At 42.5% G+C, this 13353-nt stretch overlaps 1 protein-coding gene and 1 pseudogene across 1 annotated transcript in view; both read right to left on the bottom strand.

Moving 5' to 3' along the window:
* Positions 1–13050, bottom strand: part of gabbr2 (gamma-aminobutyric acid (GABA) B receptor, 2) — a 194025-nt gene extending 180975 nt beyond the window's left edge. The window contains exon 1 of the mRNA XM_067613227.1: positions 12113–13050. The gene's annotated coding sequence lies outside the window, so the exon portion shown is untranslated. The remainder of the gene's footprint in view (positions 1–12112) is intronic.
* LOC137198643 (piggyBac transposable element-derived protein 4-like) lies at positions 6680–8024 on the bottom strand (annotated as a pseudogene).
* Positions 13051–13353: the final 303 nt, after the last annotated feature.

Below are 13353 nucleotides of genomic sequence, written 5' to 3'. Positions count from 1 at the left end.
CAAGGGCCTGTCACACATCCTATAAGCTGGTGAACTAGCGTAGCTTAGCCTAGAATGCTCTCGCTGCCCAAAGTCTCCCTTCCATCCTCTTCCAGTGCTTCCTGTCCTCTCCAAAGCTTTGATCCTCTAAGCCTGCAGAGTTACAGTATCAGTCCTCGGTTACACTAAAACCCACACTCACACATCTAGAGCTGCAGTGGAGGACCAACTCCAGCTCCAGCACTAAGCCTCCCCAGTTGATATAATCCATCCTGCTTCTTTTCTACCTTGCGATTCTCTGGTTTTTAAAGCAAAGATGTATTCTCATCTGCAACTGCCTCAGCCTGCTACAATGCCTGCGTTGTTGAAATGTCTTAAGAGTCCAGCCCCGGCCTGATCAGACCGGTTTCACACCAGCCCGGACTAGATCCTCATCTCCAGGCATTCCACATCAGGACATCTGCTCCACTTCCAGCAACTGCTTCAATTCTCCAATTCTCTCAGTCTAGCAACACGTCCTCAACTCCCAGGCCTTTTACTGTGGGACACCCCTCTAGTGCCTTACCATCCCCATCATCAGCACCACCACCCAGCTCCACACCACCACCAGGGGATGGACTGGGCCTGCTCAGTCTACCCATGGCTTCACCGACAAGGGATAAAGGGATAAAGAGCCTCTGCTCAGGGACTGATTACTTACATCTGCCAGGCTAAATCCCAGTGCCCACTCATACACACACACACGTACAAACACCACATGAGCACGCACTTGGCCTGCTGCAAGCTGCAACGAATGCACTGATGCATGTATTGTTTTCTGACATAAGCATGTGGTATGTGGGGAAGCTGTGTGCATGCATGTGTGCGTGCGCGCATGTGTGTGTGTGTGTGTGTGTGTGTGTGTGTGTGTGTGTGTGTTCAGCACTTTTATTCATGTGTAAGTGAAAGATTATATGGCAATAAACAGATAATGAACACACATAAGGTAAATTGTTAATAGCACAGCCATCACTTACATCCCATTATTGCTCTTATAAACATGTCAGTGGCTGCAATAGCAATATAGTCAACACTACAGCAATAAGCCTGTCCCGGGCAAAGGTCTTATCCACCTATAAATGCTCATGAGTGTTGAGAAACAACACCTCAGACTACTTAATACGATATGAACAAACAATAGGAGTTTCTCATATCTTAAGATGTTATTGAAATCATGTTTCTCTCGCTAGAGTCTCTGTTTCTTTATTATTCTCTGTAAATATATAATAACTATATTCAGATGCAGTAATATATTGTCATTTGGCGCTCTCGGTGCTCCCATATTGACTTTAACCATGCCTAGCCGTGCCACATGATTTCCAATAGCTTGTAAATACACTCTAAGCTATTGTCAGGGTGTTTTTTTCTTAGTTATTGAACACAAAGCTAACAGGACGTCTCTGGGCAATTCACCTAGTATAAAGTAGATGTCTACAAAAGTCTTCCAATAATAGGACAATTAAAACAGTGTTCTCTCTATATTTCAGCATGTATCTGTGCATTGAGCAAAGTCATGCATTTGCTATTGAGGGGAAAACTGAGGGTTTTAGTGAAGGCATGGGATATTTTATTTTGACATTTCCAAAAACAGGATCAGAGCTTTGGATTTTCAGATGGCCTGTATACAAAACAAATGTCAAATACCACGGGATAGGCAGTGACACAACGTAATAGTTTAGCCTTTGACCACAAAGTCATCAAACACTGTTCTCACGCGTTCCCATTGATTGCCAGTATTAGAAAGCATCACTATCAGACATTCCCAGCGAGCGGATGTCAGGCTGGCCCACTGACCTCTTGCTTCCAGCTCATCTTTCTCTCCCGGGGAATAGAAGGAGAAAAATCATAACTCTCATAAGAGCATATTAATCCCGTGGTCTGAGCGCAGGCTGCCTGTGAGGGCTTACCTCTGTCAACAGAGATTTGTGTGCTCTTCCAACGTACACACCTGTTCATATATAGTTTACTGAATAAGTGCCGGACAGGAGAACTGAAAGAAATACTACAATCTAAGACACAGATGATTTACAGTTTTAAGGAGACAGTTGAATCACATGTAGAAAAAGAGCCTAAAGCAAATTATAAGTAGAGTAAACTAATCTAAAGTCAGATTAGAGCATTGGTCTTTTTGTTAAACTTGTCTGTCAAACCATCACCTTCCTTATGCGTTGGCATGGCAAATGTATGATGCAGCAGCTTTATTTCCCTCAATTGCATTGTGTCATCAAAAGCTTGTAAATCACTAAAGCCTAGAAGGCCACTGTAAAAGCACTGATTCAAATAATTCAAGTGTAAACAAATTATAGAGAATACGCCTACATTGTCAGAGATTTAACAATGACTAAACTTCAAGAGGACCTCAACTGGAGTGGTATATTATTGTTGTTATTGTTATCAGATAAACAGATCTTAATTTGCAACTTGAATGCCGTGAGATTCAGCTCCTTTCATGAGTGCAAGGAGTCCGAAGAAATCGTACATCCATTACCGCCATCTTCAGGCACCACGAGAACAAGCCTTTAATAGTTAAAAGATAGAATGATTCGTGACTGAAAATCTTTAAGCCAGCTTAAGTCATAGACACATTTTATAAAGTGACGATGGTACAAAAAAAAAAGACCGAATGGAAATTAAAATCAATTCGTCTGAGGCGATGAATGACATTTGTATCACTCTGTCATTCTGTTTCATCCGGTAATTGCAGTAACCATTAGGACGTTCAATATAGTGTTCCTCTGGAGTGCCGGGGTGATGCAGTGCCATGATGTCAGGTTACATTTAAAATGCACTGTCAACGACAGGCGACAGCTGCGAAACAGACGAAGCTGGGAAACAGGCATTAATGCGAAAAAAAGGCGACAGCAGTTGACTTTTGCGCAATGAAAACACGCTCTCCAGCAACGAGGCTGCGCAGATACCAAACATAACAGAATCCAGCGTTTCCCCTTGGACGCACAGTGTGTGTGGAGCGCTGCGGGGCAGTGCGCGCGTCACACACACACACACACGTGCGCAGATACACAAACGCGCACGCACACACACACACACACACACACACACACACAGGCACACACAAACCATATACAACTGTTTGAAACACGCCAACCAGAAGCAGCAGCAGCAGCTTAGTGGAGGGATTTAGTCTGTATGTTTACCTCGGTGTCATAGATTTTGGTGATGAGTGAGAACGAGTACTTCCTGGACTCCCGTATGTGCTGGATGGCCAGTTGGACCGCGGGCTCGATCCCCTGGCTGATGCTGCTCATCAGGGCCGACTCGTTCATGGGCATAAGAACCATGATGGGCAAATTTTCCCCGTCCCTGGAGAACCAGCTGTTGTCCTGTCCATGTTTGGTGCGGTCGTTGCACACCTTGGCCAGAGCAGGGTGAAATAGCAAAACAGAGAGGAGCAGGCATCCCGTCGGGAGGAACATCTCCCAGCCGCTGCAGTCCCTCCGGGCTGGAGCCATGCTACCGTGCAGGGTGACCAAATGAGATCCCGCCGTACCCTCACTGTTTGGGCATCGCAAATTCCGGCTCGTCCGGGATGTTCAGACGCCCGCCCGTCAAGGAAATCGTATTTCAGAACAGAGCAGACACGAAAGCCGCAGCAGCCCCTGCAGTGGGCAAAACTCGATGTATGGATTATGATTGCAAACTGAGACAATATTTCTACTCTATAACAGTGCCTGTGTAAGAATATTCCAAGGGCGCAGAGATTCGCGTTGCAGAGGAAAAGCTATTGCCTCTCGGTGTCCGTCATCCAAACGATCTCCTGTCAAAACAGCCCCTCTAATGCAAACCCCCCTTTTCACCTTTTAATTTCAACCACTTATCTGAAAAGCACAAGAATGTCCTAAAGGATGCCCCCGAAACATGAAGACCACCGCGAGTGTAGACAGGAGTCAATCACTCTTGTTGACAGTTGGATACAAATTCACCTCCGAAGTAAATTCCCAGCCAAGAGATGGCAACTCATGGGCATCCCAGCCAAACGCAGTGCTGAATCTGACAAATTATGACACAACGAAGGGATGCGGATAGCGGACTAAAAAACAAATAGAGTTGATGTTGAAAGCTTGACCGAAGAGGTCCGAGGGGGAGATGTCGAGAGAGTCTGTCTTGACAGCCTATGGGACCGGGATGCTCATCTCCGATGGTGCGTCAGAGGAGCGCCGAAGCCGTTACTGCTGCTGCTGCTGCTGCTGCTCACCGTGCGCGCAAGAGGGAGCAGTGAATGTGGAGGAGGAGAGGAAACGAGGGAGGGAGGGGAGGAGGAGGAGGAGAGGGAGGAGGAGAGGGATACAACAGCTTGGTTGAAAGGCTGCATAGGCTTTATGCAGGGCAGACTCATCAGCGGCTTGACAGCCAAGGGTGATTTACTGGGCTTTTATGTTATAGGAGGCAGACGACGTTTCAGACATGCATGGAGCAGGCCAGTTAAAATATATAGGGTTGTATACATGTGTATAGCTTTGTTATGTTGCACGTCATGCAGCAGTCACATCAAAAAGAAAAACACTATTTTTAGAGGCGCGTTATAAATATTTATCTTCGAGGATGGTGAGATTGTTCCCACAGGCAGCCGTACCTGCCGAAGTATCCTTGAAATAATAGCTGGCTGTATGCATCTCAACCTGAGAATGAAAAGCGAATTCCCACTAGGATCAATAAAGAATATTTAAATATTCAGAATCTATATCAGACATGAATACACTCAAAACGACTGGGACTTTTTGCATTGGCTTTGATGGAGGAATTTCTAATGAACAGTGCCACCTAGCAAAGCATGTAAACAAAATGTACCACTATGTGATGGAAGGTTCAGACAGGAGTCCTTGTTTGAGGGGGTCTCGGGAAAATAAGATCACTTTCATGTGAGAGGGAACTTAATCCAGCCATGGAAGTAGGGGAGAATGTATACACGTGACTATGATGATTATGGCTTTAACTCTTTCCATTGTAATTTCATAAAATATCTGGGAAACGTTGAATGCTCTGCCACTTGAATTCAGCAGAAATTCAGCACCAGGACAAAGAACTGTCCATGGTCCTGAACTGCAGAGGGCAGCCCATTCTGTAGCAGCTGTACTTGCCCCCTGCTGTTGTTGACTTGTGTATATTAGCCCATTACCTGCACCTCCTCTGAGCAGGGATACACATTTTTATTCATGTCTCTGTGTACTAGGATTACCTTCACCCACAGCCAGAGGTCCAAAAAACCCCCCAAAAAACAGGCAATTATTGCAATAGTTTGCAACACAATTCATGGTATTGTTTAACAGGTGTGGGGAGAGAACAATGTATGCTGCCAGGGGGTAACTGTTCTCCACATGTGGGAAAAATATGAAAGCCTTTCAAGTCATCAGCTGCAACTGTATTTCAAAAACGAAGGCACACAGCCTACAGTTTGACCTACGCAATTATACCACATGCACAATTACAATCAGCGTCAAGGGGGTTTGCTTAAAAAGCGTCTGAACAAAAGCATAAATAGGAGTGTAATGTGTTTTTTTTTTTCCAATTCAGGAGGTGGATGGACATGGCACAGGGCCTAAGGATTGCCTTGTTACGATCACCGTGTGGATGCAGGTGTGAACCGTGGCTGCATCACTCCACACTGCCCACCACACCATGAGGAAGAAGCAATAACTTTGCTGAAGTATGGATGTTCACATTGAAAGTGCAACGCAGGATGCAGGTCTTCAACGTTTTAAAGATGACGGTGTCAACTGTATTTTTTAATAATCCTAAAGATGATGATGTCAGCATATGCAGTGCTAATGAAATATCCCATCTGCAAACATTTTTTCCAGATGGATTCAGTCTGTAGGGTATGGCCTGCTATCAGAAAATGGGCATCATAAAATAACGTTTGCATAGCAAGTACTAATCACTATATGATTTCCACCTCTCCTCTAACACGACCGATTTCCTCCATCTTCATTAGTGTAGTCTTAACAGTCTGTATACTCCACTTGTCCTGAGGCTCAAAATGACCCACCTTCACTAAACCCCTAAAATAAAGCAGCTTAATTGAATTTTAAACCACAAATCTAATTTGCATGAAGAAACAACCTGTCATTCATCATAAACTCTGTGAATATCTGGGTTTTCCCTCTTCACAGTGCAGAAAGACTCACCACTCGTTTTTATTACAAAAGACCTGTCATAATTGTTTTCTTTACTAAAGTAGAGGTTTATTATTATTATTGCTAAAGGTACTGCATTGGTGTAGACATTATTTTTTAGCAAGATATAGAACTTGTATAGCCCAAGAAAGCAGCAGAAATGTGCAGAAAGTAGTTTTGAATTAATTTTATTGAAGGGAAACAATAACAGTCTTTTGTGACAACATAGTGACATATTCTTATATACTGTACAATGAGGAATTCAACTACAAAATACTAGTCATTTTTTGAACCATTGCCCCCACCAAGAAGGCATATAAACGACAATAAATAAGAATACAATAAAATAACAGGCACAAAACAAAAATCAATCAACTCTAATTAGCACATGTAGGACCGTATGCAAGTGTGTGTGTGCATGGACTTTGCAGATGTATTTCTCACATGTGCAGCACATAGTATTTGTTTTACAGTCCTTTGGGGAGCAGAATTGGCATCTCCTCCTCTTGCCTGCCCCAGCTGCAGCCTCAGGTGGATCAGGACAAGATTCAGCCCCCTAAACAGCTTTCATAAGCGCTGCAGAGGCTGCTGTGATGGGGAGGCGCTCCCTTCTTTGAATATGTGGGGTTACAAGTGTCTTTCCCAGCTGCTCCAGGAACACCCTCCTCTTGTTCAGCTTATCAGACATCCAGGTATGGTTGATGAGGACACATCAATGATGTTATGGATGATGACCAGGAGCCAGCGGGTAGTCATCCTCTTGCAGCTTGAAGTTCCAAACACCTTGTCCAGGTTGTCTACGCCTCCTTTGTTGTGGTTGTAGTCCAGGATGATGGCTGGCTTCCTGTCCTCATGACCACTGACCTCAGCCGTTTGTGCAGTGTGCTCAGGAGGACCACAATCTTGTTCCTGTTTGGGAGGTAAGAAACTAGAGTGGTGGTGGTGGTGGTGGTGTGTGAAGGCAAACTGATGAGAAGGCCTCTCTCCCCCTTGTTGCGAGGAGTGCATGGGGGAGCTCAGGCTTGTTCTTTTTAACTGTACTAACTATGGTGATCCTCCTCTTCAGGAGCTGCTGGCTGAGTTCATAAGAGGTGAAGAAACTGTCACACGTGACACTGTACCCCCTCAGTCCATCTGTCACATCAAGCACAACCTGCATCCCCTGGTTCTTCTCTGGACCTCCATGGGTTGGATTCCCTGTGTAGATTTGCGTCTTCCAAGCGAAGCTGGATTGTGCATCATAGTCCACCCATATCATGAAGCCATACTCTGCTGGCTTGCTGGGCATAAACTGCCAGAAAGGACAGCGACCTTTTAACAAAAGAGATTGTTATTAGTAATTAGTGTCACAAAAAACACATAAATCAATGATATTATGGCAAAACATGTGAAAATCACTTACATTACAGATGTGAAAATAAAATTTACCTCTGAATAGAACCAGTTGCTCATCCACTGTTACTTCAGGCCCAGGGTTGTAGAGGTATGGCCGACACACTTCTCCCAGACCTCTCTCACGGCCGCCAGTTTGTCTCTCACGTCTTGCAGGTCTTAACTCACGGTTATCAAATTGTAGCATTCTTGAGAAAATGTGAAAGACTTTCAGTAGCATCGTGGCCTTCCACTCTCTACATCCCAGAGACTAGATGTAGCCTTGCCTCGGGACCTATACACACCCGCTAAGATAAGCAGCCCTATGTAGGCACGCAGGTCAATTTCATTCATCCTTTTCAAGGTGTCTCCATATTTACGAAAACCTTCCAAATTTGTCATCTCAAGGATGATTTTTTCAATGGCTGGTGTGATGAACATGTAGAATGTTGAGGTGATGTCCTGGGCATGGGCAACTGCATGTCTTGCGGGCCCTGAGGTCATGATTATGACATTTTGTGCTGCCATCCGGCTCTAGCTGTCATATGGTGACATGGACCATATTATTTTGCTGTTCTTTGACAAAAATGCCTTGGAGGATTTCTTCTTCATCTGAAGATGATGCATTGTACTCTGGTTTGTATTCTTATCCATGTTTTTCTTCAGATACCTCCTCCTCTTCTAAATCATTGCCCTCTTGTTCCTCCTTGGCATCTGAAAAAAATCAGATCTACAACCTCTTGGGCACTGAAATGTGCACTCATGGCCTCAGCAAGGAAGTAACCGGGGGTGCTGTCATCTGCTGCACCTTTATATCCTCTGACTGCATTCCCCACTAGTAAACAATGCTTTCAATAAATGTTTATTTTGTCTTAAATTTTGTTTAATTTGCCTGAAATTGTTTTCATTTTGTCTGTGAACTTGAGTCTCGTGCGGGGTTGTGAAGGGGGATGCACATGCACAAGAAAGTTTTAGTTTTGTCTGAGTTCAACTAGAGTGTGTGTGTGTGTATGTGTGGTGTTTGTGGTGTGTGAATGATTTTATAACTGCCGGGTCAGGGGACCCTGAGGCAATCTTTGTACCCTGGTGGTGTACAGCTTTCATGGAAATACAAACAAAGGCAATGTTTCACTTTCCTAATGTTGGGAGTCACTCTAGGAAAAGTCATCAAATTTCAAGTTGAAAAAAGATCATTTGAGGGGTTTTCTCTGCTGTTAAACATAGTGGGTATGTAGTAGTAATAGAGTAAGACAACACAAGGGTTATAGCATAAAGCCGTCATGGTTGATACAGCAGAGCTGACCCTCTTGGCTTTTTTAAAACACAGGTCATTTATCACAAGGCCAAGCAGCTCCAGGCACACAACACACAAAGGAGCTGGGAATGGCTCTGGAGGATTGCTGGGATATCTAGGTCTCTCTCTCTCTCTATCTCTCTCTCTCTATCTCTGACAAGCACATCCTTTATATCAAAGATTTTCCCAAATCGGACATCTTCACTCCATCAGGAACACAATAAGGGAAGGGTCTTGTTATTGCTGGTTGATTTAACGTGACCTACGTTTTGACCTGTGAAGCCAGATATATCTGGTTCCTAATTCTTTTTCACATGAATAAATGGATCAAGAAAACAGGAAAGTAGAGTTTGCCACACTTAAAGTGCAGAAAGTGTGAAAAATTGACAACATTTTAAAATAAAAAAAAATAGCTAAGTGTTGCAAATCAAAACAAATACCTGTATTTTATGCACTTTGTTCATCCACACAATGAACTCTATCACACAGCTCTATTTTCCCTCTCCTCTAGTCATCCTTCTTTTCTATTCCGAGTGGTCCAGATGAAGAAGTAGGTCAAGTTGTCGTCCCATCTGTTTGTTTCGCACAAGACAACATCCCTCTCTGCTGAAAACTTTCCTCCAACACCCAGACGGTAGCGAACTAGAAATAATATGAGGTATGAGGTACAAACAGTGTGGAGCAGCACATACACCAAATGAAAATCTTTAAATGTCAGACAAGGAAACTATAATATAATTGTCAATGAAAGGTTGTGAAATTTTGTTTCTTAATTAGCACGTAGTATGGTTTCATATTCTAACAGTACCTACAGACGTTCCCAGGTACAATCAATCATCACTTCTAAATTGACATTGTTTTGTTTTTTTCAAATGTAGAAATACGTGTCCAGCTAATGATTGTTGCAGACACCCCAAATGAAAATGTCCATTTCATTTCAGATTATGAATCATTCATTAAGCTTTCAATCATGGCCCTGCAATCTGCCTGTCCTCACTAAACGAGATGTCAAGCCAATATATCACCACTAATTGGAACATACTTGTCTGGTATGAAGGGCACACAGTGAAATAATTATGCAGATGTTGGTACTTGAGCAATTAGAGATGAAATTTTATATTGTGATAGTAGATTCAATGACCACGCTGAGTGATTTCGCAACAGAAGACAGCTTTCAGGTAGTGCAAATGTGTGAATTTTACTATAGCAAGTTCTTTCGTCTTGATACAGAACGAACAAGTTTGAAGCAACTGTACTTTCAAACACCTGATATTCAATTCTGGAAAGACTCACAAATGCATCATCTAATCCACACGCACATGCACACGCACACACGCACACACACACATACACACACAGAGCTGGCTGACATGTCCCTGTTTAATAGAGATTAATGGGGTGGCCTGAGGACATCCCTCACCAAAATTCTGACAATACACCACAAGATGCTCCATGAATTTTAAACGCTAGGTATTCAGAACAAGATAAATGAAAACTTATATTTCTGACGCTCTCATATTTCATAGCTCAGATGGTCACGCTCGCTGATGGAATATCCGTGCACATCTTTTGTGAGTTGTTTACAGACTGAGCAGATAACTGAACGGCCTGATGGATGATTAATCAACTTCATGTCACTTTCATGGTAACTCATTGTTTTTTCTTATAACTACTCTTGATCACACTTTTCTGCACTGTTTGATTAAAATTTCTAGAGTGTGCGTGTGGAGGGGAGATGGAAAGGTTAGTCCATTTATCCATCCATACTGTCAGAAATTCACTATTAAGTCAAAATGGGACATTATGTTAAGTCAGTTGATTTAGTATCACGTTCCACATCCTTGAACATAAAAACTGCAGCAAGAAAAGGCTTTACTGTGATCCTCTTGGCGCGCAGACACATGCACTAGAAGTGAAAGCTAGAATAGACTTTCATTTATCCCAGATCAACACCTTAGTTCAGAGTCATCTCACACATGACTGACTGCAAAACTCCAACTCAAGGACAACAGACTCTATCTCAAAATGGCGCAGACAAGTAACTCCGCTATACAGCAGGGACCGTTTTATTATGAATCTCTGAGATGCTTCTCCCCCTTGTTCTCGACACGCTTGCCCTGCCAGTTACAGTGGCAGCTATTTGAATAATTGGTTTCAGAATCTGGAGTCACAGTCCTGCGAATTCCATGCATACCAACAAGTAGAGGAACGTTTCTTCAACAGGGCGTGTTCCATGCATGGCGGTGGAGAATGCATGTTTTATGAGCTAGGAAAACATGAAAACACTGCAGACTGTCAACTAGGAAATTTCCCCTCGGGATAAAGAAGAGGGATGACTTGGATTGGCCTTTGTAGGGGTGCTTGGCAGTGGAACTTCCTAATGACAATTTTGTATTTTTGATCAAAAGACTTTTGTTTGGTTCATCTAATGAGATATGCACTGTGACACAAATCCATTAAAAAAAACTGCAGAGAAGCTTGCAAGACACCAGTCTGGCAGATATATATTTTTTAAAACATGATGTAAATTTGTGAGCAGACAAACAGATTACTTCACATAATCTAATATACTATAAACACACAAAAAAACAAAATATTCAAAGAAAAAATGTAACACTCTCTATGATATTTTTTAAACAATATTTTTGATATTGCATAGTCTGCTACCACATCCATTCTAGCACCAAGCTACTGTACAAGAATGAAACTGATGTGACAAAATGCAGTTGTTTCTTACACCAGACAATGAGGTGACGCTAAGATTTGTTAAGAACTGCTAAGTCTCATCCATTATTGAGTGGCTGTAAGTAAATGTTTTAGTATACTAGTGAGTAAATCTGGCAAAGCTGCAATGGTTAACAGTAACCTACATGTCTGAGCACTATTAAGATTTAGTCTAAATTGTTCTGCAACATTTGTGGGATATTATTCCTCTATTTGACTTCAAGGGATGTTTTATTTGACAACAACTGCAGGTTATTTTACAACGTTACGCATAAACTGTGTAAAAATAAATAAATAAATGGACGTAGTCACGGTGACGTCACCCATCGGTTTGTCGACTGCCGTTTTGAAGCCTCGAGTTTAGCGATTTGACCATCACCATCTTTGAATTTTGGAGCCAGAAGTGTACATATTTGGACCATGGATGTATGATTTGGATGAGAGTGTGGAGCTGACCTTAGCGTTAGATGCTAGCTTAGTTGGTACGGTGCATTTACTGTGATAATGCTGATGCTAATGCTAATTTTCGCTAGCGAAAAACAGGCCTAAAACCATTAAAACAAAATGTACTTACCGGAAAAACTGAACAGCCGACTCCTTGGAGGGTATTTTATCACAACCAAACGCTGAACAAGACTTTTTAGGCGACCAAAATGTTACAATTAACTTTCATGAACTGAAAATACACTGTGAAATAGCGGCAGCTACGCCTGTATTCTGTGAATTTGGTGACGCCATTGATACCTTACCAGATCATTGTTGTCGCCATAGTTGCGACCTGTCAATCACAAGGTAGCTACGCCCTAAAGCATATGCTGCTTTATCGTCTATTTTACTCTAAATTGGACCATAATTTACAAAATGAACGTCACGCTGTATTGAAGAAGACTTGAAACTAAGGATTGAGACCATTAACTCGTTAGGAAAGTGTTTACTGGGGTAATAAATCAGGTGAGAAGTAGAGTCATTTTCTCATACGCTTCTATACAATTGGACTTCTTTTTGGAGCCAGTGGAGTCGCCCCCTGCTGGTCATTAGAGAGAATACAGGTTCAAGTCACTTCCGCATTGGCGTCATTTTTCTGTTTAATGCATGGATGTATACGGCAGGGTTTAGCTACATGGCATTCAGAATCTTAATGGCTAAAAGAATATATTCAGGAGAGGGAACTCACCTTGAAATGTACAAGAAGACAGATGGGTATGTTCCTGATATTTCCATCAATTCACCATCCACTGGCTATCTACTGTGTATGTACAAGACCAACTGAAATAAACCACACAACACATTACGGTGATTTGATAACTAAACACAAATGGATAAAGAGCAGGAGGACACAACTGTCTTACAGGTTCAGGATGTTGGGATGAAAAGCAAACAAGGCCATTGAGTAAAATGAGTGAGTGAGTGAAAAGCAATTTCTATCTTTGTCAACCTGTACTAAAATGCCGTCTCACTAATTTCTTTCAGTTTTACTTCTTCTGGGAGGTTATACAGTATGTTTGTCTAACTTATTTAAGTTATGTCAGTGGTAGTTTGGTAAAAGACCCTCAACAGATGCACCCAGGTGTTTTCAGTCATACTGGCTGATTAGAAATCAGCTCAGTTAACATGAGGTTACCAAAATCAATGACTGAAATTGTTGCAAGTTGTCCCACCTTAAGAGTCTGAAGAGGAGAGTGCGGAAGATGTCAATCAAGCCTGATACCTTTACACCTACACACTCCTCAAGAGAGGTCTAATCAGGGAAAGTAAGTGTGGTGTTTGATCATGGGTGTGTTGAGCCTCTACAGTTGCGGGAATGTAGGCCCTGCA

The sequence above is a fragment of the Thunnus thynnus genome, chromosome 15, assembly GCF_963924715.1.
Source record: "Thunnus thynnus chromosome 15, fThuThy2.1, whole genome shotgun sequence".
Lineage (NCBI taxonomy): Eukaryota > Metazoa > Chordata > Actinopteri > Scombriformes > Scombridae > Thunnus > Thunnus thynnus.
Note: the sequence above shows the minus strand (reverse complement) of the source record. Positions and strands in the feature narration are given on the sequence as shown.